We start from the raw sequence: 27,681 nt of genomic DNA, 5'->3' as shown, positions 1-27,681 counted from the left end.
ACTTTGAGTTGGAAAATGTAAGGTGGCTGTATCAGTTTTGGTGAGCCTCAGAAACAGTTCTCCCACTGAAGCCAATACAGATTGCACAGGTGTGAGTGAGGGCAGAATCTGCCCAGGGAGACATTAAAACTCAGCTTGACTGGCAAATCACAGATTGTGTTTGCAGGAACAGAAGTTAAATATAAACAAGAATAACTTTATTGGTAAAATGAGCAAATCTGGTCATGAAAGCCATTGACAGAAGACAGCAAGGATAGAACCATATAAGGCATTTTTCAGACATCCTTTCTGTGATTAATTATTTGTTTAGGGCAAAGTCCAGCTAAACAAAGCTCTGCATTACACTGACTCGCTTCAGGGGCACTCCAGAAGCTGACATCATCTAGGACAGGCATGTTGCTTCTTGTAGAGACACTGCTCTTAGTAATGCAATGAAAGTATATCCCCCCCCCCCAAAAAAAAGGTCAGAGTAGCAGCCATTATGTCCAGTCGCAAACATATCTATAGAATTCAAAGCCTTGGTTCTCTAGGAGCTGCTAATTACCTGTCAATCATCTGGCATAGTAGAGGTTCACACATTTTTGCTATCAGCCTAGCAGATTAATAGTAGAAGGTACAAAAGCTAAACTGTTCAGCTGAGAAGGGTAATGTGTGGTCTTTTCAGGCCAACAGAACAAACAGAAAAATGGTATTTTTTGAAAAACTAAGGCTGCAGTGACCTTAACTTTGGCAAACATGGTAGTAAGTTCACTGCTATTTGCCAGTTAAAATGAAGACAGAGAAAGACTAAAGAAAGCCCACACACTAGTGTTGAAAATCTTTCCAAATGAGACTCTGGGAAATTTAGTTGGTTTCAGTTTTAGGAGGCAAAAGAATAGCTAAAACCATCACAGCAGACGGGAGTTTTGTGAGGGGTTCTGCAAGCGAAGGAGAGAGACTATGCCATCCTTGAGAATGGGGTGAGTTTGTCTGTTAGTTTATTTGTTGTGTGCTTGCTTGAAGATTATAGTGTGGTCTGTTTGGGGGCTGGTGTGTGGCAAACTGGGGAGTTTTACAAGGCACTTTAAAAGAGAGAGTGTGAGAGGCAAATACCCCTAACCAACATCACCTAAACTTAGGCTAATAACTGCTTGCAAGAGTTAAAAAAACAACAACCTGCAACAGTAAAAATAAAGCAGTCAGAAGTCCAGCAGCTGAGTGGGGGCTATCCAGTTTATTGCTCTGACCACAGCATGTATGAGTACTTGCCTTGTTGGCAGGTGGCATATATGTGCATACGGTGCAAGCAACTAAAGGCTCTCAGAAACAGGGTACATGCTCTTGAGGCAGGGCCGGCTCTAGGCACCAGCAAAACAAGCTGGTGCTTGGGGCGGCACATTTATAGGGGCGGCATGGCCGGCGCCAGAATGCCGCCCCTAAAAATGTGCCCCGGCCGCCCTAGCTCACCTCCACTGCTGCTGCCACTCACGCACCGCTACTCGCCCTCCCTCCCAGGCTCTCAAACCTGGGAGGGAGGGGGAGATCCCGAGCGGCCGCGGCGCGGGCGCCGCTTCTCCCCCTCCCTCCTAGGCTTGAGAGCCTGGGGGGAGGAGGCAGGGAAGGGGCGGAGTTGAGGCGGGGCCGGGGGTGGGATAATTAAAAAACGGGGGGGCAGCCAAAATTGTTTTTGCCTTGGGCGGCAAAAATCCTAGAGCCGGCCCTGTCTTGAGGCCAGAGTGGCTGAACGGAAGGAGTTAAGGAAGACCAAAAGGTACATAGAGGAGACTTTCAGGGACACAGTAGAGTGATCTCAGTCCCAGTGTGACAGCATCTGTGTCTCGACCAAGCTGTGGGCAGTCAGGGCAGGAGTCAGGCTGAGTCAGAAGCCAGAGTCTGGGCTCTCTCACACATAGGGTCTGAAGGAAGACAGGCAAGCAGTCCGTACTGTTGGTCAGCCAACTCCCTGTCATGGCTTCCTGGATTAAGTACCAGTGCCAGCCAATCAGTGGACTAAGAGGAGCTGCCGCTCAGGTCCTGCTGAGTGGTACTTCCTGCTGGGCCTAGCTTCACAGAGTCCTCTTGCAGGAACCTTACCTAAGCCTCCAGTGGTGAGGTAGTGGTGTCAGCAGTTTCGAACGTCCTAAGTTCTAGTCCAGGAGGATCTTACTGTGCTGTTGAGGAGACTGAAAGCCTCAGGTGAGGAGAACATCAATCTGCAGTAGAGGGAAAACAATCTCATAGTTGGGATCCCTCTTCTAGATGATGTCCTGGAATCCTCTTGCACTTAAGATACCCCTCCTCAGGAGGGTACCCCAGTTACTAGGAACAGCAAGGTTATAGTAATGGGGGATTTGGTTATTAGAAATATAGATAGTTGGGTTTGTGATGACTGGGAGAATTGCATGATAAATTGCCTGCCAGGTATGCAGATCTCATGAGACACCTAGATACACTTATATGCAGTCCTGGGGAGGAGCCAGTGGTCATGGGTGCATGTAGGTATCAACGACATAGGGAAAGGTAGGAAAGACATCCTTGAGGCCAATTTTAGGCTGCTAGATAAAAGATTAAAGTCCAAGACTTCCATGGTAGCATTCTATGAAATGCTTCCAGTTCCACACGCAGGGTCAGAAAGACAGGCAGAACTGTAGGGTCTCCATGCATGGATGAGACAATGGTGTAGGGAGGAGGGTTTTAGGATTATTAGGAACTGGGGAACTTTTGGGGAAAGAAAGAGCATATACAGAAAGGATGGGTAACACCTAAACCAAAATAGAACCAGATTGCTGGCATGTAAAATTAAAAAGTTCGTAGAGGATTTTTTAAACTAAGGGTTCAGGGAAAGCCAACGGGTATAGAGAGCACACAGTTTGGGCAGAGACATACCTTAGTGATGAATTTATTAAAGGGAAAATGCTATATCCTAGTAAAGAGAGCAGGAAAAAAGTTGGTGAAGTACATGTAAGAGCTGATTCAGTTACTGCTATGCCATGCATCTGTCCCTCATATGGTCTGTACTGACTCTTCTATAGGACAAGAGCATGGCTACTAGCTCATCCTTCAAAATTATTCACCAAATAATTTGTACAAATAATTCTTGGCCTATAGACTGTCTGTGGGCAATCCACTGTGAATATTGGATATTTGGAATTCAAGTAGAGCTGGTTCATTTTTGACTGGAGACATAGTCACATGGCATTGCTGTTTCTGTTCCTTTATTAGAGGAGCATAACCCGTGGGATCATGTTTTTGGTATGAATACTAATGTTTGAGTTCAAAATTTGTTTTCCAAGAAAATTCTCTACTATTCATTTGAAATATGCCATTTCTTAAGAAACTCACATTAGTAAACTCATCGACTGGTCCCTGAGTCTAATTCATATTTCTAATAAATAGCATGAGGAAAATTATCTTCTAAAATAAAAAAAAATAAACTTCTAGATGGTAATATGAGAAATAAACAGAGTTGATTAAAAGCAGATCTCGCCAGAAAAAATTGGATGCTTTTCCTGGCAGATTTACAAATTTAGAGTAGCTGTTACATTTATTGCTTTTCTCTTATCCACTAGGATCCTGATTTTGCAAACACATATTGAAAGGAGTAGAGCTAATTCTTTCTGAATTGCCTTCAGTGGAACTACTCATGCTCAGACCTTTCAACTGGACCTAGCCCAGACCCCTGTGGCATGCCACTAGACATCTCTTCCCCAGACTCATTTAATCTACTGTTTCGCATTACTGCTTGTTTACAGCCAGTAAGCCTATTTTCAATCTACATGGCAATGTTCCTATCCAAACAGAAAATTAATTTTGAGAGTAAGATTTCATGAGACAATCCATCAAATGCTCTATTATAATCCGATTGGGCTACTAACTGTGGAGAGCACTGGGCTCAGTAGGAAGCGTTTGCAGGATTGCGGGTTTATTAAACATCTTCATCAATAAACTACAGTAGAAAAAGTAGATATGTTCTATTAATTTATATTCTACTGCATTAGGAGAAGTTTCAATGTCCAACAGGGAAATATAAATTATAAGAAGGGACCTACAGACAGAATAGAAACATGGATAGAAAATGAGATTCATCTTGGAAACATGCAAGCCAGTATATCTCAGGAAAACAGTAAACTAAGAGACCCATTGGAGTGATAAAGACAGCAAATTAGTCAGGAGTTTACAATGCAATATGGCATTTTGCCCCCCCCCTGCTATTAATACATACTCTGGGTTAATTAATAAGTAAAAAGTGATTTTATTAAATACAAAAAGTAGTATTTAAGTGGTTCCAAGTAATAATAGACAGAACAAATTGAATTACCAAGCAAAATAAAAAAAACACAAGTATAAACCTAATACAGTAAGAAAGTGATTACAGATGAAATCTCACCCTCAGAGATGTTCCAGTAAGCTTCTTTTACAGACTAGCCTTCTTCTAGTCTGGGTCCAGCAATCACTCACATCCCTGTGGTTACTGTTCTTTGTTCCAGTTTCTTTCAGGTATCCTTTGGGGGTGGAGAGGCTATATCTTGAGCCAGCTGAAGGCAAAATTAAGGGGTCTCCCAGGGGCTTAAATAGACTCTCTCTTGTGGGTGGAGACCCCTCCCTCCCCCTGTGTAAAATCCCAGCTACAAGATGGAGTTTTGGAGTCACATGGGTAAGGCACATGTCCATGCATGACTCAGAACTTTCACAGGTGACAGCCATTGCTCACATGCTACCTTGAACATTCCCAGGTAGACTCCTTATGTGGATTGGAGTCTTCCAAGGTTCCATTGTCCATTAAATGTTTCTTGATTGGGCACTTAACTTGCAAATTCCTTTCTTAAGAAGCTGACCAAATGCCTTACTAAGGCTACTTAAAATCAAACAAGTACACAGCCAATATTCATAACTTTGAATATAAATATGATACATGCATACAAATAGGATAAATATATTCAATAGATCATAACTTTACAGAGATGTTACATGGTATATGTAGCATAAAACATATTCCAGTTATGTTATATATACATTCATAAGCATATTTCCATAAAGCATTATGGTGTGCAACATCACAATAGGTATCTTTTCTTGCCTAACTGCCTAATTCCAAACTTCTCCTTCTATGAGTAGTATATGGAAGTGTGTATCTATTACAGGCGAGTTTCTGATGTTAGCTGCATAGAGACAAATCAGAGGAGCTCTACTGACTAGTAACCCTAGATTATCCAGTGTAACTGAAGTCAGTATCTGTTCCTATAGAGACAAGATAGGTGAACTAATATCTTTTATTGAACCAAATTCTTCCGAAAGCTTGTATCTTCCACCAACAGAAGTTGGTCCAATAAAAGGTATTACTTCATTTACCTTGTCTCTTTCATATTCTGGGACCAACACCTATACATTTTGTCTGTCTGTGGCTTATAAAGCAGTGCACCTTCTTTTTACTCCATCTACTCTTCTTTAATCCAGGTTGCAATTAGTACTATTCCATTGGGCAGTCATCGAAAAGCAGGGTGTTTTCTGTCTAGCTTCTGAGCTGGAGGATATTTGGCTGTATTCTGAGAAACTAAAATAAGGGCATATAATAAAGGCAGATGGTAGGATATTTCATACCCTAGGAAATCAATTAATCAGTAATGACCATTGATGAACATATACAAATTACAGAAAGTCTCATTCGTTCAATGTGAGTGTAACCATGCGAAGACTCACCCCTGTGGCACCTCCTGCTGGTACCTTCTGGGAATTAGCTCTCCAGCCATCAGAGCACCCTCTGCAGGCCAGTGTCCCACTTTTCCTGGCCCCCATGTCCCTCCCTCAGACCCGGTGCCCCTTGCACACCAGGCTGCTGCCCCCTGCCAGTACACCCCTCAGTCTCTGGGTCTCCCCTCCCCAGGGAACCCCCACACACTATCCCCACCTTGCCTCAGTTTATGGCCACTGCCAGCCATCACCTAGCCCCCATTCACTGGGGCAGACTGCAGTGTAAATACCACTCATCACAGGCAAGGTTAGGTTTGGACCTGCTGCCTCTACCTATAGCAGAGCTGCCCCTCTGCAGCCCTAGTACCCTCTAGTGGGCCCTTCCTTCGGCCTGCAGCCTGGGGCTCTGTTAGGCTGGAGCTCCCCAGCTCCCTGGCCCTTCCCCAGCACTGCTCCACCCTCGGTACCTTCCTCAGCTCCCCAGGCAACCTAGTCCCTCCCTCTCCAAAGGCTAGAGAGAGATTGTGTCTGCTCCTGGCTTCCCTGGCCTTTATAGGGCCAGCTGGGTCTGTTTGGGGTGTGGCCCCAGCTGCGGCTGCTTCCCAATCAGCCCAGCTTTTCCCCCTGCCCCAGCCCTCTCCAGGGCTGTTTTAAGGCCTTCCGGGCTGGAACGGGTCACCACCCCACTACAGTGAGGCTTCAGTTAGGGGCCTCTCATGTGCACCTTAGACCTATGGAGCAGAATGGGTTTGAATAGTGAATATTTTGTTTTACATTATATTGATTTGTAAGTAAAATGTAACTTTCATTGTAAAGTATGGGCCTGACCCAAAGCCCAGTAATGTCAATGGAAATACTTCCATGGTCTTGAATGGACTTTGAATCAGGCCAAATATGTAACATATAATAAGAATGAGGCTTGCATTCCCATGTAGCCAACATATTGCACTGAGTAAACTCATAATGATCAGTATAAAATGGCTACACAATCTACAGCAAAAAAGAAGGATATCCTTTCCCTTCCCCATGACCTTCAACTTACTGCACCATCCCTGAGAGAAATATATTAACTAAGGGCAGGTCTACACTTAAAATGCTGCAGCTGCACCGCTGTAGCACTTTAATGAAGAGAGCTTCTTCCGTTGGTGTAGTTCATCCACCTCTGTGAGAGGCAGTAGCTATGATGAGGGGAGAAGCTCTCCCATCGATATAGCACTATCCACAGTGGGGTTTAGGTCAGTACAATGGTGTCACTCAGGGATGTGGAGTTTTCACACTCCTGAGTGACATAGTTACACCAATATAAGTGTAAGTATAGTATAGATGTGGCCTGAGAGTCACATGCTGCCCTACAAGCTCTTACGTAAATTAAGTTGTCATGGGATAAGAGAGAAGATCCTTTCATGGATGGAGAACTGGTTAAAAGACAGGGAACAGAGGGTAGGAATAAATGATAAATTTTCAGAATGGAGAGGGGTAACTGTGACATTGTGGTCTATATGGTTTTATAAAAATATGCTAATGAGTGAATATAATATAACTGGAATATGCTTCATGCAAAAGGTCTCTTGTAAGGTATCATTACAAAGCTTATAATCTACTAAGTGTGATCATCTTATTTGCATAAATGTACCACTCTTGTATCTGAAACTAGAAATATGAAATATAACTCTGAGGGCCTATTGTAATTATGCAAAGTGTGGGCCATTAATGGTGGTTTGGAATCTTGATAACTCCCATTAACCAGGACAATTGTCTGCAGATGGCTGTGTTTTACCTGTAAGTCTTCCTGTATATGTGTGTGCTGGCAAGTGGGCAATGAAGTCTTGCAGTGACATTTGATCATGTCACCTGAACTGGAATCCATCTTTAACCTGGTGTCTTTCCACTGAGAAGGAGGGGGTGGGAACCCAGAGAGGGACAAAGGATTCCCGCCTTATGCAAAAGATATATATAGGGGTGAAAGAGAACAAGGAAGGAGAGAAGCCATCATGAAGAATCCCCTAGCTACCACCTGAGCTGGAACAAGAGCTGTACCAGGGGAAAGAATTGTGCCCAGGCCTGGAAGGTGTCCAGTCTGAGGAAAAAACTTATAATCTCACCCTCAGAGATGCTTTACTCTGTATCCAGTTTGATTAGACATAGATTTGCATATTTTATTTTATTTTTCTTGGTGACTTACTTTGTTCTGTCTGTTACTACTTAAAACCACTTAAATCCTACTTTCTGTATTTAATAAAATCACTTTTTACTTATGAATTGACCCAGAGTATGTATTAATACCTGGGGGAGCAAACAGCCATGCATATCTCTCTTTCAGTGTTATAGAGGGTGAACAATTTATGAATTTACCCTGAATAAGCTTTATACAGGTAAAACAGATTTATTTGGGTTTAGACCCCATTGGGAGTTGGGCATCTGAGTGTTAAAAACAGGAACACTTCTGTTAGCTGCTTTAAGGTAAACCTGCAGCTTTGGGGCAAGTTTTGGGGCAAGTAATTCAGACGCTGGGTCTGTGTTGGAGCAGACGGGAGTGTGTGGCTCAGCAAGACAGGGTGCTGCGGTCCCGAGCTGGCAGGGAAAGCAGGGGTAGAAGTAATCTTGACACATCAGGTGGCAGCTCCCAAGGAGGGATCTGTGACACAGTAACTAGTGGTGTTCCCCAAGGGTTAGTCCTAGGACCAGTCCTATTCAACTTATTCATAAATGATCTGGAGAAAGGGGTAAACAGTGTTGTGGCAAAGTTTGCAGATGATACTAAACTGCTCAAGATAGTTAAGACCAAAGCAGACTGTGAAGAACTTCAAAAAGATGTCACAAAACTAAGTGATTGGGCAACAAAATGGCAAATGAAATTTAATGTGGATACATGTAAAGTAATGTACATTGGAAAAAATAACAGAACCCTGGTTTCTTTCATGGACAGAAAATATATATTTCCTACTTCTTCCCCCAGCCTTGGAAGACGTAGGTCACAGTGTTTCCCCTTCACTGCAGAAGTTGTTCCCACTGATGGGAGTGTGGAGCCTTAGTGGAGAACATTGGTTTTTTCCTTAGTATCAAAACTGTATACTTTCTTGTTCCCTTTTGTAACATAACATAGGACTTTTGAAGGGAAAATGTATACAACAGAACATCACTGATGTTTGGGAGACCCACTGAATAGTCACTATAGGGCAAATTCTGTTCCCAGATATGTCTACATAGTGTCTTGATTTCAATGGGTTGTATGGAAGCAATTTGAGAGCAGAATTCTGCCCAAACTCAGAACACATGCACAAAAGGCTAGATTGTGCCTTGTCCTGCTGTGTGGAGGGGGAGGCCTGGCGTCTGTACTCTCCAACCCCATTTCACATTGTTCAGAAGTGCCAGCCCCAGTCCCTGCACTTGGGGTAGAACAGGGACTGCTTTGTCCAAGCACCCAAAGGGGCACTAGGCATCCCATAGATATTGGGGAAGAGTAGGGAATCAAGGACCATGGCCCTACCCCAACCTCCATCTTTTTATCAACAAGCCTACCTGGATGGGCTAAGAGAGGAGAATACTATGCACCATTCTATACTCTGTGCCACTGGGAAGTGCAACAGCCCATACAAAGGCTAGTGTCTTCCCGGTACAGTCTGGCCCTAAATTGCAAGACTAATACATAACAATATGTTCTTTGTTCTCTCTTTTTTGAGAGCTGTAGTTTGGGATTAATTATTCATGATAAAACATTATAATGTCCTAGTAAATGTACCTGGGTATACTTAAAAAAACCCCACACAAGCAGCTATTAGAAGTATGAGTCCTCACTGCAGCACTGAGCTATTGACTCTTGGCTGAGAAATGAGGTGTCCCTGCTGAGGGGTTGGATTTGGTTTTAGTGCCAGTCAGCCCCATTCTGCTGCATCTCTTTGTTTTGGAAATTGACTGATGAGGTTTAAGAAATGCGTTATTTTTAGAGTACAGGTGTGTTCAGAAGCACCTCAGTACTGTTCAACGGGTATGTGGCTACTTGTACTTCTTTTGAATACCAGTTAAGTTCCGCTGTGTTTCTAGACTCACTTCCTGAGATCTGTGATTCTGGGAATGACATGAGGCACGGAGTGGGCTAAGGATGATCGTCACTGGGCAGAGGGAAGGTTTCGGCAACTTTAGGGAGTTGTGGTAAGGGTGCTGTTCACTGGCTGAATGAGAGGGTTTTAGAAACGGGGGTTGCGGGAGAGTGTAGAAAGAACCGAGGCGGCTTTTTAGGAGGGAATGAGGGAACAATTCTCTATTCAGATTCCTATGCTGCACTTATCTCCATGCTGTCTGGGCAAGTGGAAAGGTGGCCAGGTTGGCTTTGCAAGGGAGGCAAAGGACAGTTTTGAGAGCTGGGATGGGGCACTTGTCAGTGGGGCATGTCTCCTGACATGATGTATATTAATACACATTTATACAGTCCTATAAACGCAAGACTTGACACTGGGTTAGATTTTACCAACTCTATTCCCCTGCTTCTATGCCGCTGTGCCTCTGCTCACTAGTATCTTCTTACCCAGGCACTGCGGCCAGCAATCAGTTATCTTGATGAAAAGTTGAACTTTGGCTGTGTAAGATGGTGGGCTGTCTCACAGCCCAGGAAAGAACCAGTGCCAAGCCCAAGTCCATTTTCAGGGCCTTGCCCCAGGGCACAATTTATTGTTCAATCACAAAAACTCATGATTAAAAAAAACCCCAAAGTAATTCCCCTGATAAACCCAAGCTACGGAGGCCTTTCTGTTGCCTTTTTGCAGCCCTTAAAGGCGGACACACCTTTCCTTTCAATCTCTGGCTGGGTCACGTGACAGGCAAGTAGCTCTTACCCCTTTCTTGGCCCTTTTACCGTTTCACAGGTTGTATCTTTGTTACGGCTCTGCACAATACTTATCTTTTGAATTGTGGAGCACCACAGAAAACAATGGGTTGTTGGCACTCCAAATCTTGGTGCATGCCAAATCGCAAAGACCATGTTTCGGACTATCCCGGGCATTGCTACACGTTCGAAAACTGTACAGTTCAATGGTGAGGCACCACAGTCCAGGCACTGTTTGGCCATCAATTCAGTTACTAAAGTTGGGAGTAGGTGGGGATGGATCAAAGTTGGCTGCAGGATCTTGAGCTGCCCAAACTTGCTTCAGAACTCCAGCTGGCTTTTAGTAGTGGAAACTAGGCACTAAAATTCTTTCTCTGGGCATTTTCATGAAGATAAGGAAGTGTTTCCTTTGTAGATTTTTGTGGCACTACAGTGCTTCAGACTACTTTCTCTCAAAATGCTAGATGTCTACTCTTCCCAGTTTATCACAGAAGTACAGTGATCAAGAAATTCCTAGCCTGCAGCAGAGGAAGCTGGGGAATGGCTATTATTTATTATTATTTTGATCACCAGTTGTGTAACTGATTTTCTGTGTGATTTTTTTCTACAACTTTCTCATACAGTCAAAGGCCAAAAATCATTAGGTCTGCATCTTCTCCCTGCCTCTCAGAAAACAAAGATGCTTTACTTCATCCCATCCTGAAAATGAGATTAAGTGGACTAGGTGACACATTAATTTCCATAATATATCTACTTAATTCTCATCCAAAACTGCTGCAAAATCATCATGCATGAATAAGAGTTAGAAGAAAAAGTTGCCCTTTGTGGTTTACATTCAGCAGCAGCCACACTTCATTTATCTACAGTAAAAATGCTTGTGCATCTGCTTTCTTCCCAAGGATTCAATGCATACTAATTATTATCTTATGTATATTAAGCAGGGTTTTGTAGCATTTCCTGTTTTGGGCACTCCATTACAAATCTTTATCCCACAGCTTCCCTGCTATCTTGCATGCTTACAGCTGAATATAAATCTTCATAAAACTCTGGTGCAAATTCCTTTTTGTACGTGACCAGATTCTTGTAGCTTTATTAGTATTGGGTAGCCCAGAGATCATACTCTTTAGGGGAGTTCTGTTTCCTGGGTAAAGTGAACAACTGAAATATCCTGTTGTAAATTGCTTTGGTTTATAATATTTCATTTGCCTCCAGTCACAAGCAGGACAAGCCAAATGCCTTTAGAAATGCAAGTGGGACTAATTACAGGCTCGCACACAGATTATTTGACTTGGCATCACACATACCCCATACACATAGCTTACGGATGCTACAGGTACTGCACAAATGAGAACACAGCCCTAAAGTTTGTTCAGTTTGGTCCAATTTCCTCTCCCTCTCTTCTGAATCTTGATCTTTCTCTTACTTAACTTATCAGTAAGAAATCCTTTTCTTACATAAAAATTTTCTTTTCCTCAAGTGTGCCTTCTTGATATTTACTAAGAAAAATGTTTGCTGCTTCATATCAGTAAGCTTAGAAGAGCAATTTATATCTTTGGCTGATTATTGAAAGGGAAGAAGTAAATGTCCCTTAGTCATACAAAGTCAATCAACAAATGAACAATCCCCTATTTACTTAACAGTAGAAATATCCTTTTCCTTTCCTACTAGTCATGAATAATAGATGATTCACAATTGGCATTAATGCTGAACTTGGCCAATATACCTCGCTATGCCTCAGCAACTCTCTCCATGGTCCAGGGGCTTCCTTTATTAACAGGTCAGCTTGAGAATTGAGCCTGTTGAAGAAGTACAGCAGATAGGATTCCCAATCCCCTCCTAACCACTCTAGCACATCATCTAATCTTTGCAAGCCCATATAATTTTAAGATGAGAACAACCTACACATTTTTTAAAGATGTGGTCACACTTTGCTGATTTCGATCTTCCCCCACAAGCATATATTTCAAATGGATCCAATTTTTAATTTATTGTGGGACTCAGGTGGTTGAGATAATTTATTCTAAGTAAAGCATTCAAAACATTTATCATTACCAGTCAACAGCTAGGGGTTGTTGGTTTTTATTACATCATAAAGAGTTTTCCTCATATATTTTACAGCAGCAGGGATATAGCTTTATACATTTGTTTGGAGATGTGCCTCTCTGCTGGCCAACTCATCCCATTGAAATATAGATTTAAGAAACCTTGTTGTTGTTTTGTAACATTGAAATTCAGTCTGTAGCACCCGTGACTCCTTGGTTGGTCTTGTGACTTGAAAGCAATGCTTAAAGTGTGGCTGTGCTCTGAAAGGTGACTCTGTAAACGTGGCCTTGTGAGATTCCATGCTTGCTGTGATTTCAGATGAAATTTGTTTAGTTTACAACAGGGGTCAGCAACCTTAAGCACGCAGCCCATCAGGGTAATCTGCTGGCGGGCCACGAGACATTTTGTTTATGTTGACTGACCATAGGCATGGCCCCTCGCAGCTCCCAGGGGCCGCGGTTCACCATTCCCAGCCAATGGGAGCTGCAGCTCCCTGATGGGCTGTGTGCCGAAGGTTGCTGACCCCTGGTTTACAAGTAAAAATGATACTTTTTTCCTAACTGCCAGACCGGCACACTCAGCCTGGGATATGAGAGTTAAGAGAGGCTCTGAAGATTCTGAAGGCTAAATTAGACCCACTTGTGAACCCCCATTGGGTGGGATTTTGAAAAGAGCCTAATAGAGTTAGACTCCCAACAGCCATTGCAACTCCCTTAGGTGCTTTGAACATTTCACCCACTGCTTTCAAAAGACAGAAGAAGATGGTCTTGTGATTAAGGCACTGGACTCGAAGTTAGGGGACATGCATGAAAATCCTGCCTCTTCCAGAAACTTCCTGTGTGTCCATGAGTAAGTTGCTTAACCTTTCTGTGTCTCAGCTTCCTCCATACGTTCAACAAGGATGATAAGACTATACCTTTCTATTTCAAGGGGGAAGATGTGGGCTTTGTGAGGCTAAAAACATTGTTTGCTAGGTGCTCAGATACTACAATAATGGCGACCGTATAATCACCTGAATAGACGGAATAGATCTCCAGCAATATAGCTGAGTTGAATTTAGAAAATAAATCTGTTGAAGATGCACAAGGAGGAAAGAAGCTAATTTTCTCTATGCACTGTGTTGGCTCTGCAGGGCTAACACAGTACAAACTTATTTTAGTCCCTAAAATGAGCAGATCAGACTCTGAAGAAGGAACCAGGCTTTACTCAGAGCAATTGCCCAAGTTTACTCAGTAGGTATAAAAAGTAAACTCCATGTGCTACCTGTTTTTTTGTACTGGATCCAGTCCTGCAACCTTTGAAGTAAATGAAGGCTTTTGGCATCAGCTCCAGTGGAAGTAAGATTGGGCTCCATATGGTTATCTCTTTGCTGCTACCATTGCCGTCATAAAAGCAAAGTGTAATGAGGGTGTGTATGAGGAGCAGAATAGGTGTCACTTAGTAGTAATGGGCTGAGACTCAGTTGTGTGCTGCACAGACAGGGGAGGAGCAGCTATCCTTAAACAGCTACAACTAAACCTCACCAAAAAACAATTTGCATTTCACAGTAGGAATATAAGGGCCCTAAATCCCGGTAACAGTAGGGTATGGTGCATGAAGACAGGATCCCACATACACAGGCATGTCTCCTAGATTGTCACCATAGCCTCACTTTCATTTTGGACTGCTTTGTGGCTTTTATTAGGACAAAAGGCTTTTAACCAAGGAGTCCAGTACACATGAAGCCATGTCAAAATGCTCCATATTCTGGTGGTGTGAGTGTCTCCCCCAGTTTATAATTTCACTCAAACTCTTCCCACCAACAGATCCTCAGGCTAGTTTTGGTATTTTTCCATCCATGATGTGGATTAGGTTTAGAAATTACTATCCACAAGTAGGGTTTTTCTTGCTCACCATAATCAGCCCTAGCATCGTACAGAGAGCAGAATTGGCCTTTTTACGAAAATTATTCTTGTTCTTCAACTCTTGGACTGTTTGAAAGTTTGTATCACAAGAAATCCAGCAGAAACTCAGTAAAACTGTAAGAGGCCATTGAAAGAGAAATGAAGGAGACTGTTGAATAGCCAGTGAGAATCATCCAGTTGAATATCCCTTTTTAGCATTCATAAGGAATAAAAGAACAAGGAACGTGATTTGTGTTTGTTTATAAAGGGCTGTCTTTAATTTACAGCGCTATGTAAACAATTTTTAATAATCATGCTAATCCAGGGCTGGGGCTGTGTAAGGATTTTAGAATTGGAGATTTCTAAACACAGGCAGATTGACACTATAGCAGCTGTTAAGGGAACTGAGGAAGCTCGTAACAAGCTGGAAATTGGAATGACATGGATTGTGCTTTGTCCTGATTTGGTTTTAGGGAATCAAACTTTCTTAGAACTGAGTTGGAATCTACATGTATGTCTAGAATAACCAGGCCAGATCTTCAGCTAATATAAATCAGTATCAGTTGAAGTCAATGATGCTACAACAGTTTACCCTAGCTGGGGATCTGATATCTTGAATTCAAAGGATTTTATTATACCCAGACAGGTCTTGAAGCATTCTAAAATAAAGGGATTACAAATAATTTAATTTAGAACTCTGTGACTAAACTGCAACTGAGTCTTCTTACTCTGAGTTATTTTTCTAATTGTTTTATTGAATTCATGTATAAGGATTTACATTCCTTGCATGAATATTTGCTTTTAATTAACAAAGAATATATGTTTGCTGCAAGGAATACAATCCTGAACCTAATAGTTTACAATGTTATCTCCTGTAAGCGTCTTTCGAGAGAATTCCTATTTGCATTGCCTTATTAAAAGTGTCTAGCATATAACAAGAGACAATATAACAGGAAACAATATTAAAGACACAACTGTAAACTATTCCGATGCCAAGGAAAGGTAGGACGAATAGTAAGAGGCCAATATGGCTCCATCAGGAGCTCTTTAATGACCTGAAAATGAAAAAGGACTCCACAAAAAGTGGAAACATGATCAAATTGATAAGGAGGAGTAAAAAAGAACAGCCCAAGTAGGTAGGGACAAAATCAGAAAGGCTAAGGCACAAAATGAGTTACACCTGGCAAGGGACAAAAGAGGCAATACGAAGAGGTTCTCCAAATGCATTAGGAGTAAGAGAAAGACAAAGGAAAGTGCAGGCCCTTTACTTAGCAGGGAAAGAGCGCTAATAACTGATGTCATCAAAAAACCTGAAGTGCTTACTGCCTATTTTGCTTCTGTCTTCACTAAAAGGTTAATGATGACAAGATACTCAACACAATTAATGTTAACAACCAGGGGGAAGGAATATAAGCCAAAATAGGTGAAGAAAATGTTAAATAATATTTAGATAAATTAAATATATTGAAGTCAGCAGGGCCTGAAGCAATCTCAGAGCCATTAGCAATTATCTTTGAGAACTCCTGGAGGATGGGAGAGGTCCCAGAAGACTGGAGAAAGGCAAACAGAGTACCTATCTTTAAAAAGGGGAACAAGTAAAACCCAAGGAATTATAGACCAGTCAGCCTAACTTCAGTAGCTGAAAGATACTGGTGCAAATTCTTAAACAATCAATTTTGTAAGCACCTGGAGGATAATAAGTAAGGCTATGTTTTAGTCAGGGGTATTTTTAGTAAAAGTCATGGACAGTCACGGGCAGTAAACAAAAATTCACGGCCCGTGACCTGTCCATAACTTGCAGTATATATCCCTGACTAAAACTTGGGTGCTCTGGAGGGGAGACGGGGGGGCCCAGGACCCCCACTGGTTTGGGGGGAGGGGATGCAGCGGTGTGCAGCCTGGGACCCCTGCTGCTGTTGCTGCGGGGGGTGGAGGGGCAGCAGCCTGTGGCCTGTGACCCCCGCTGGTGCTGGAGGTGGGGAGAGGGAGGCTGGTGGGGCTAGCAGGCTCCCTACCTGGCTCTGTGTGGCTCCTGGAAGTAGCTGGCATGTTCCTGCGGCCCTAGGCGGAAGCTTGGCCAGGGGGGCTCCAGGCGCTGCCCGTGCCCCCAGTGCCCACTCCGCGGTGCCCAATGGCCAGGAACCGTGGCCAGTGGGAACTGCGGGGTGGTACCTACAGGCAGAGGCAGCACGCGCAGCCGCCTAGCCGCACCTCTGCCTAGGAGCCGGACATGCCGGCCGCTTCCAGGGAGCCCTCCTGAGGTAAGCGCCACCCAGAGCCCTCCCACCTCCCGCATCCCAACCCCCTGCCTCGCCTTGAGGCCCCTCTCACACCCGAACTCCTGCTGCTCCTGGAGGGGATGGGCATGGTGGCCTGAGCCTACTCCAGCAGTGGCCGGTGCAGCTGGCCTGGGAGCTGCACGAGCTGCTCAGGTGGTCCCCAGGCCAGCTGTACCTGCCGCTGCAGAAGTCACAGAGGTCCTGGAAAGTCATGGAGTCTGTGACCTCCATTACAGACTCATAGCCTTAATAATAAGGATTAGTAAGCATGGATTTGTTAAGAACAAATCATGCCAAACCAACTTAATTTCCTTCTTTCATATGATGCGGGAAAGCAATAGGTGTGATATATCTTGATTTTAGAAAGGCTTTTGACACAGTTCTCTAGCGCATTCTCATAAGCAAAGTAGGGAAATGTCGTCTAGATCAGTGGTTCTCAGACGTGGGTCGCCGCTTGTTCAGGGAAAGCCCTTGGTGGGCCAGGCCGGTTTGTTTACCTGCCGCGTCCGCAGGTTTGGCCGATCGCGGCTCCCACTGGCCGTGGGTCGCCGCTCCAGGACAATGGGGGCTGCAGGAAGGGCCGTCAGCACATCCCTCGGCCCGCGCCGCTTCCTGCAGCCCCCATTGGCCTGGAGCGGTGAACCGCAGCCTTCCCATCTTGCTTGTAATTTACTATATTTTAAAAAAATATATCAGTGTTATAGGGTTAATTAGTCTCTTGTTCTTCAGCAAGTGTGCTTGAAGGAGACTGAGCTGAGAGAAAAATCTGTCCCCCTATTCCTCTAGGTGGCTAAGACTCTGCAGTCTGATACCTACAGCACTTCATAAAATGTTAAGAATACTTTATAAATTCCCTTCCCCCCCCACATGATTTATAATATGGATTATGTTTATATTTAATCTATTTTAATGATACTTGCCAAGAATTCTGTGGGCTTTACTTCTGTTTATATAATTGTTGCCTAGCAAATAGCAGTGGTCTAGCTTCCTGCTGCTCCACTAGGAAGGCATGTGCAATTACAGCAGCAATCATTTTCGACTTATTTTAACTCTTTGCTTTTCTCTCTTTAAACTTCGGGTTTCTTTTTTTCCTAATACATTTTAGAATTTCTATCAAGAAAAAAAATCTCTGCTACCATCCCCCTGAATATCTTCTGACAGAAAAACCTTAATCTTCTGTGACACATTGGTTATCATAAATAAGTCCCAATGTAAATGCAAATGCTCACAGTGAAGGATTATTACTTAGTGAAAGGAAATGCAGGTGTAAGGCAATTGGATATTTCAGAGGTTTGTTAATTTAATATGGAGCCTTTCATCTGTAGGTCAACTATTCATATCTGTCTGAAGTCAGAAATGATAAGGAATCGTTACCTTCAGATAGTTGTTCAGTGTCCTATGTGAAAGGAATTAGGAGTCTGCAGTCTGGTTTCCAGTCGACAGGTGTTAACGGTACTAAGTCACTCCCAAAGCTGGTACTAATAGCGCCCCGGCTGGCAGCCTCAGCAGAGAAGTCAAATCCATGAGAAAATGAGCTTCTCTGTCAACTGTAGAAGTTGTCCTTCCAGGCCAGCATTATGGTACATTAGCTGGCCAAGATGGTGATGTTTGCTCTTCCACTGACCATGCTAGACCTATGTGAAAACCGAGTTCTTTGGTCTTGAAGTCAACAGGAGTTACTGTGTGTGCAGCACTTTTGGTATTTGGGTCGCTTACCAAGTGTCTAAATATGGATTTAGAAGCCTACATTTAGGCACCCATTCTTGAAAAGTCTCAGACCATGATTTTCAAAAGTGACTAATGTTTCTGGGCTTCTCAAATTTTGGGTGTCCAGCTTGAAACACTGTAAGGGGCCCTGATTTTCAGAATGTGCTGAACCCATCAAGCTTTCTCAAGTTGGGTATCCAAAAATGAAGGCACCCAAAATGACCAGTTACTTTTTAAAATCTTGGTGTTGGTGTAAGGTAGATTTATGGAAGCATAGATGTGTGGACAGGAAGCTGTTGATTTAATAGCCAGAGAGTATTGGTTATGCTTGACAATTCATAGGAGGAAATTCAGGCAAAATTGTATTGTGGAAAGGGAAAATCTCCTTTAATCTACTGAATACAAACATATTTGGTCACTAATCATATAGACTTTTTCTGTATCATGTAAGGTTTGAATTGCTGACTTACTAGAAGGTTTTACTTTTAGTTCTTTGCGGTTGTTTACCGGCTTATTAAGGCCATTTAGCAATGTTTTCTATTGTGAATTTTGGACTTTTTAAAAAGGATCAGTTCCTTACACAACAGTGAAACAACAATATACATTCAGCTAAATGGACTTGGGTTGTCTGGAAAATTTGAAAAAAAAAACATAAACAAAATTGCATATAACTTTTTTTTTTAAAGAGGAAGATAACAGGTATAGATATAGTATGATTTTTGCTAGCTGCTGTAAATTGGCCCTGTGAACAGCTTTACCTGGCACCTTTGTGTACCCTTTCATATGTCCCCATTACCCTCCTTCCCCAATGTAATAACCAATGTTTATATGTTGTGTTTTTTTACCAGTCTGCATCTTATATTTGGGGCTCAATCCTGCAATGTATTGAGTGTTTCCTGGGCGGTATGTAGTGCACTCAACTCCCATTGGAGGAGTGGCCTGCTCCTGCTTCCACTGAAGCAATGACATCTCTCTCATTGTTTTCATAAGGAACAGGATCGAGCCCTAGAAAGAGTTTTCCTTCAGGGTTGTGTTTCTCTTTTTCAATGGCCAGTTATCTTCCCTTCTCTCATGGCGGCAGGAATTACATTTCAGAAACATTCATTCTTAAGGTGTTTGTTTTCACCCGTAGGATTCAGATGCTACATGATGCAGTGTTTCTAAACAGTCAGCGTGCATCAGTTGTTTGCAAGCAAAGTACTTATTTGCTTTTTTTCCTTTCAGCCATAAGACAGATGAGACAGTCTTGAAAGACAGCAGTCAGTCAATGTATAACACACTCACAGTAAACTGGGTTCTTGCCCAGCTTCCTTTTTGTCTTACTAATTTTTTAAAGAGAGCCTTCCATAGTCTCCTTTCCTGACATTTTATTATATTTTGCAGGCTTTATTCACCCATAGCTTGAATTTGGAGACCTTCCAGCCATGCTGCAAAACCCATCTACTTAAATTGTTTTTTTCGTGGGGGTTGAGAATACGTTCCCAGAATGATGGGGAGTGAAAATGAGAGTGTTTTTTTGTTTATAGATGGCCCACTGAATTGAGTTATTTGTTCCAGTTATGCGTTCGTTTCTTAATGCTGCTGGGGTTATGGCCTTGCTGCACCATTAAATTATGACAGGGCGCCTAAATATCTTGTACAGGCAATCTTTTTGTTATTTAAATCTAAATAAATTCATGAAATTCACACTGAATTTTAAAAATCCCACTGAATTTATTAGCAGACACAACAAACAAATGCTTGTATGGGAGTCTCAGAATGATTTGTGATGTCTTGTCTGAAGGTTGCTATACAATAGAATCCACTTAATTGGGATCCTTATAAATGGCACACCGAGGGATATATTTAATGCAATGCATTTCAGTGACCCTAAACAGTGATTAACTGGCACACCAGCTTGTGAAAAATTGATTTAAATGGCACACCTGGTGTTGTCTACAAGCCTTGTTGAAATAGTTCACAGGTGCAAATTGGTATTTGAGAGGATATGTCTCTTGCTGTGTGGCCCCCCTTGTTTGCCGAGTGCTTAATTCTTCTTCTCAGCTCTGTTATGGCCTCTAAAACTAAACAAATCAATCGTAAATTAATATAGTTTCTAAGATACTTTGTGCAGAGCTTATTTTTGAAGCAATGTATAAAACAAAAGAGGATATCCGCTGTACCAGCACCATTTAGTCCTCTGAGCCATTGATAATCGTGATGATTGCTTAATTGACATGTTTCTCTTTCCACTGAGGTGCCCCAATTCTCCTGTATAAAAAATAAGTTGTATATAGATTTCCCCTCTGGGCCCCTTTGCCTGCATTGATTTATTTTATTTGATTTACCCAGCAAGTCTTGCAAAACTCGCTGTGTTAAAAGTTATCCGTATTGTATTTACAGTAGCAAGGCTCACTGTGGTCTTAATTACAAAGTTGGCCTAATTATGGATACCTGCTTCTACAGCTCGAATTGTATCCCCATGTATTATCCAAAAGCAAATAATATAATCTCTCCCTTTCTAGTTCTATTTTCTATATAGTGTGTTATTGATTCACTGATTTTATTCTTGCATTTACTGTAGTGTGTTCTAGTTTCTGTCTGGGGAGTTGAAATGTTCCATTGCTACTAGTCTATTTCTTTTCACACAACACTCTTTGGTTTCTGACATTCCTTTTGGATGTTGGTCCTCTAAGTCTGTGGCTAGGGCTCTAGAGACAAAGAGCTCTCTGTGCTGGCTATTGGTGAACTGGAGGAAGAGACAGAGGACTAGATTCACAAAGGGATTTAGGCACCTAACTGCCACTTTAGGCACTTAAATCCAACATTTAGGTGTCATTGGCATCACAAAACCACTGCTCAGCTGTCACTTAAAGTCCCTGGGCATCTAAGTTTCTGCCAGTAAAGCCCCTGAAGTGCCTAAATTGACACTGCCCAACAGCTTGGTGCCTAAACCCTACTGGGATTCGCAAATTAGGTGTTCCTCAGAGGCCACTCAAGACAATTTGCTGCCTTCCTCCTACACTCTTGAACACAGGTTCTCAACCTGGGCAGACTTAGTTGGGGGGCATAGCAATCCTTCTGATGGTTTGGTGGTTACGGTAGGCATTGGGAGGGAAGCACTAGGTTACAGTGCCACTCACTCAGGTTTGGCCCAGCTGTCCCTCCATCATAATGGGGATGGCCATTGGAATTTGAGTGAGTGGTGTTGTAACCTCGAGCATGAGATCGCAGTGCCACTCAGGATTTGTTTGTCTATTCCTGCTGCCCTAGGCAGAATCTGCCACCCAAGACCCCTGCCTAGTTTGCCTATAGCTAGCACGGCCCCTGTGTTCCCCACATACCCTGCAGTTTAGGCCCAATCCAGTACACATGCTCTGAGAACATCTAAACCCACACAAAATGGCAGCAGGAGCTGCTGCTGTCCCTCCATAGCTTTTAGCTCAGTGGTTAGAGTATTCACCCAGGCTGTGGGGGTCAATTTCCACCTCTGCCTGATGTGGAAGGTGGGGAGGCTCAAGTTCAAATCCCTTCTCCACAAGAGTGCTCTAATCACTGGGCTACAGGGTGGTTTAGGGCTGGTTGCTCTCAGTCTCTCCTGTTGAAGTAGACATTGGGCTAGAGAGAGAGTTGGAATGACCCAATGTTAGGTTCTGATAGAGGCCTCCCTACGGGATAGGGGAGCAGGCAGATATCAGACACAGTGTTGGTATATAATACTCTAAATATTTTTATTGATTACAATATAAACCCCACTCACTCCACATTCACACTCCTTTCATACCACACCAGAATCTGAAGATCTGAAGGAATCCCGATGGCTAGTCAAAATTCAGTCCGATCACAAGGCGTGGGGAGCCCCACGTTACACGCCTCTTCTTTTTCAGGACTCTGAGACAGTGTCTAACTCCAACTTCAGCTATAGCAAACAACCTTTTTTATAGACCAGCCCGTTGCATCATTAGCTCTTTGTCTATTTACTAAGTCTTTCATCCATAACTCCAGAAGAGAGGTTCCGGGCAGGCCGCCATAATCCAAGACATTCCATTTCCTCTTATGGACATGACAAAGTTTGTTTTGCACAGACAATTCTTGACTGCTCATAACCTTAAATCCTTGCTTCAGCTGCCAGCATGCAACTCACATACTCATGTCAAGCATACAGCATTTATAGTAGGCCCGTATGGCCTATAGCGTATTTCAACATATACATCACAACAGTCCCCCTTTTGATACATGATTAATAACGTTGATTATTGTATCACTTTTATAATTTTGCAAGCAGCTCAGCTTTATATAGTTCTCATTCCAAAACTCCTTGTCATTTTCTTATTTGACAGTACAAACACAGCATGACAAACATTAATAGAATCATTAACATGAACAATATAACAATAGGATACAATGCCTCATTCAGGAGGGCTGTGGCACTGGGACACCATCCTTTAAAAACATTGTACCAATGGTGGACTGTCAATTCTTCTCCTTCTTTTCCTAATTTTAATATTTGACCATTATGCAACAAGATACTTATCTTTCCCAACTAGGCAGATTTAGATACATCCTTTGCATATTGTTTTATTTTTTTTCCACTTTTATCAACCAATTCCTCCCATTGTTCCCAAGGTACCCCTAAATCAAAGGACCAGTCCCCATCTTTTGGTTCTCAAATGATTTCCTTTTTTAAGAATAAGGGTCCCCGATAAACAATTCCTTCAATAATAAGCCCCAACTATTGTGGACCAAATGATCTGGCTGGAGGGGTCACAATTAGATGTGAGTGCACAACATTCAGAGTGTATGCCATATGCCTTGCCTTTATTACTAGCATGGCAACAACAATGGGGAGATGGAGCTAAAAGAAGTAAAAGAGGTATCAGAGAATATATTGTGGGTGGCATTGGCGCTGGGGTTGGGGTGTTGAATTCATTTGTTATTGAGACGTTACAAGAGAAAATGTCAACGTTGGGTGAGATTTTGGGAGCCATACAGACGCATGTAATACAAAATGTTGGCACATTATCAGAGCCAGGAATAAGGAATGTAGTGCTCCAATTAAAACAAATACAAGTCTTGGAAGCATCTTTAAATGCTAGTTTATTGAGTATGTCAATAGTAACCTCTGTTACATTACGTTTGCATGACTCAATTGGACCTTTTTCTGTCATATCTCCCCAAAATATATATTTTTCAGTGGCCACAACACAAATGCACCCATTGCCTAAATCAAACACTCTTGTGCCATTGGGGCTAAATACTGTATTATACAATGTCCACTTGATTGGTTTGGAGGACATACCTCTAAAAACCAAGTTAGCTCTGGGCACATCCATTTATTTTGCCTGCACTCCAAACAATGTTTTACCAATTCCACCAATTTATAGCCCTCCTCTTCCTGGATCAAATGTCTTCCACTTATTTCTATTTGCCATAATTCTCTGTTAATAATCTTTGGCTGCACCTAGGCCATTGCTGCTCTTTTCTTTTTTCCAGTGTTATGTAACAGCATCCTGCCCTTCCAATCCCCTTTAATTGGTCTGATTCCAATTAAACCCAAGGTGTTTCTTCCATCCTATAATTCGTCGTCTCTATATATGGGAGTCTTTGAACAATTCAAATGGTCATTGCCCATTACTCAGTATATTGACTATCCTTTCTATATACCGTATCCCATAAGCTTGAATCTGTATACATCGTATTGCTAATGCAGTCGTGTTATTAATATCTACCATAATTCTTGGTGCTGTTTTATTTACTGGTATTTGATTAAGAAACATGAAATACCTACCATATCACCAGGGCCATCCCTAGCTATTCTGGGGCCCTACGCAACCCCCCCGCGGGGGTGTGTGTGGGGGGCCCCAGGCCTCTGCGGGGGAGGAAGCAGGGGGGCTGGCCCCAGGCCTCTGTGGGAGAGGAGCAGGCCCCAGGCCTCTGTGGGGGGGCTGGCCCCAGGCCTCCGCAGGGGTTGGGGCAAGGAGCAGGCCCCAGGCCTCCATGGGGGGAGGGTGGGGCTGGCTTGGTGGGCAGGGGGGAACCACCCCCCAGCACTCACCAGTGGCATGGCTGGGGCCGGGTTGCTGCACTCCCGCCGCTGGTGAGTGCAGCCCCAGCCCTGCTGCAGAGCTCAGGGGAGTGAGGGTGGGGGCGGAGCAGGGGCAGGAGCCCTGGGGAAGAGCCATAGCAGGGGCTAGAGCAGCACGCAGCTGCGCAGGGCACCAGTAAATTTGGTGCCCCAAATTTCCTGATGCCCTACGCAGCTACGTACTTTGCGTAGGGAAGGACAGCCCTGCATATCCCCAAAAGTATATTCCCCTATTGATTTTCCTGAAACAGCTTAATTTCACCATTATGGAATTTACCATAGCGTTACACATCCACACTTCAAGAGCCTCTGACTCATTCCATCCCACATGGACATTAGCCAATTCTTTTTCATAAATCACATCCAGGGTAGTTACATTAAGTCCCAAATTCCAAAAAGTGCAATTCAGGATGCTTATATTTGGGTTATTTTCATTATAACTAAATTTAAATGTCAACCAGTGCTCCCCTTTTATAATATAAAAATACCTCCATTGCTTCTCCAAGTCCTCTGGTTTTAAATATTCCCATATTAAATTCTTACCATTTTCCCACCATATTTCAAATTTTACCTCAAAAGGTTTCCACTCACATCTGTCTTTGTTTGGTTCCATTTTCTCCATTGTGTCCCATTGATAGTGGAACGTATTATTCCCTTTAATCCATACCTCCATTTTAGAGGTGCTCCCATGTGTATATCCTTGTACCCCTAAACTTTCCCAGATACTTACAAAACATAAAAAACAGAAACCATATCCCCACCCTTCAGGGTGCCATTGACTTTCCCGTTTTTCCCGAATCATTGCTGACAGTGTTAGAACTTTTACTTTAAAATCAATTTTCATTCTCTGCAAACTTTCCCCTTTTCTGGTTCCACTTTTGCACACCTCTTGTGTTGAGGTCATGGTCATTATTCCATAAGAATAATGTCCAGTGCCTCTGACTCTACTACCCCAAGCGCTTTTGTTAAGCCTTTGCTAAACTCTTCTGTCTTCACTCGAGCTCTGGTATTCTTCTTCCTAAAATGTAAATCACACAAAACAATCTTTCCACCAGACAAATAATGCAAAGCAAAGCGAGCATAAGCAGCAAACCAATTGCAAAAGTCGTTGCACCATATCCACACTCCCAATCCAGGATCCGTTCGGGATATCCTCCAGTGCAGTTGGACATTCCGCTTTTATTTCTGTACAACAAACCAAAAGGTTATCTAATCTTTGGGCCATACCTTTAATTGTGATGTGTGTACTCATTTCCCCTTTTTTTCTTTGTTAATTTGCACTACAGTGAGGGAAATTTTATTCATAATTGAAAATGGTCCAACACATTTTGATTCCAAGACATGATCTTTTGGTGTCAGCCTCAGATACATCCCCTATCCCCTATGTTTCATAATTTCATATCTTGGGTGGCCTGTGAGTCCCTATATTCTCTTGCTTTCTCAGTTGCATCTGTTAATCTAAATTCCATTTTCTTAAGTTCAGTCAGTAATTCTTTAACCCACTGAGTAACCGATACTTCCTCTACATCCCCTTCTCCTGGGTACAGTAGAGGGCCCCACAGTCTCATAGGCCTTCCAAAGAGAATTTGGTATGGCTGGTACCCTGTACCTCACCGATCACTACTTTGAATTGCTGCCAACATCAATAGTAATTTCTCTGCTCAATCTTTACCTGTTTTCTGTACCACCTTTCATAGAGCCTTCTTAATAGTTTGATTCATTCTCTCTACTGATCCTGATGATTGAGGATGGTAAGGAATGTGTAAATGCTGCTTTAGTCCTAAAACTTTCAATAAGCTTTTCACTACTTCCCCCACAAAATGCGGTCCATTATCCAAATCAATTACTCTCAGAGTTCCATACCTGCTAAAAACAACTTCCCATAGTTTCTTAGCGGTTGTCTCTGCAGTATGGTTCTGGATAGGAATCGCCTTCACCCATCCAGAAAAAAAATCCTCCACCACCAGCAAATACTGATTTCCTCTGGAAGTTTTTGGCAACTTATCAATATAGTCCATTTGTATCCTACTCCACGGCCCTACAATTCTCTGATGTAACAATGGCCCTGCACTAGGTGTTCTATTGCTGTCTGCCATGCATTTTATACAATTTTTAACAAATCTTTCTACATCTTCCCGTACTCTAGGTCAAATTCCAATTTGTTTTATCTTAAAAAGTGTATTCTCTATTCCTTGATGTGCCATGGAGTGGTAGACATTAATAATTTCTTCCCATTGGGTTTTTTCAGGTACCCACTTTACCTCTCCTGTCTTTTTGTTCACTGCGTATCCCCCTGTACCCTCCAGTTTCCCCATTTTTCTTCTGGCTTAATCTCCTGCACTATAGCCTGAGCTCTAGTAACCACCGCAATTCCCAAAAGTTCTTTTGCTGCTTTCACCCTCGCCAAGCTATCAGCATTATCATTCCAGAATTTCTCGCTTTTAATGGCCTTTATGTCGTACCTTCAGTTTCCCTGGATTCCTCTTTAACCAATTATAAATTCATTTCCAGTCCTTCTTTTGGACCACACTTTTCCCCTCAGCTGTTTCCCAATTATTTCTTTTCCAAGTCCCAATCCAATAAAACAATCCTTGTACTACAAAATCTGAATCTATATAAACGTTCAGGCAATCCACTGCCCACATTTTCCACCAAATGTTAGGCTCTGATAGAGGCCTCCCTACGGGATGTGGGAGCAGGCAGATACCAGACACAGTGTTGATATAAAATACTCTAAATATTTTTATTGATTACAATATAAACCCCACTCACTCCACATTCACACTCCTTTCATACTACACCAGAATCTGAAGATCTGAAGGAAATCCCAATGGCCAGTCGAAATTCAGTCTGATCACAAGGCGTGGGGAGCCCCATGTTACACACCTCTTCTTTTTCAGGACTCTGGGTCAGTGTCTGACTCCAACTTCAGCTATAGCAAACAACCTTTTTTATACACCAGTCTATCGCGTCATTTGCTGTTTGTCTGTTTACTAAGCCTTTCATCCATAATTCCAGAAGAGCAGTTCTGGGCAGGCCGCCATAATACAAGACATTCCATTTCCTCTTATGGGCATGACAAAGTTTGTTTTGCACAGACAATTCTTGAGCAGTTATAACCTTAAATCCTTGCTTCAGCTGCCAGCACGCAACTCACGTACTGATATCAAGCATACAGTATTTATAGTAGGCCCATATGGTCTATAGCGTATTGCAACA

This window comes from Terrapene carolina, unplaced genomic scaffold, assembly GCF_002925995.2.
Source record: "Terrapene carolina triunguis isolate 2854851 unplaced genomic scaffold, T_m_triunguis-2.0 Scaffold23, whole genome shotgun sequence".
NCBI lineage: Eukaryota > Metazoa > Chordata > Testudines > Emydidae > Terrapene > Terrapene triunguis.
This window is presented reverse-complemented; position numbering follows the sequence as displayed.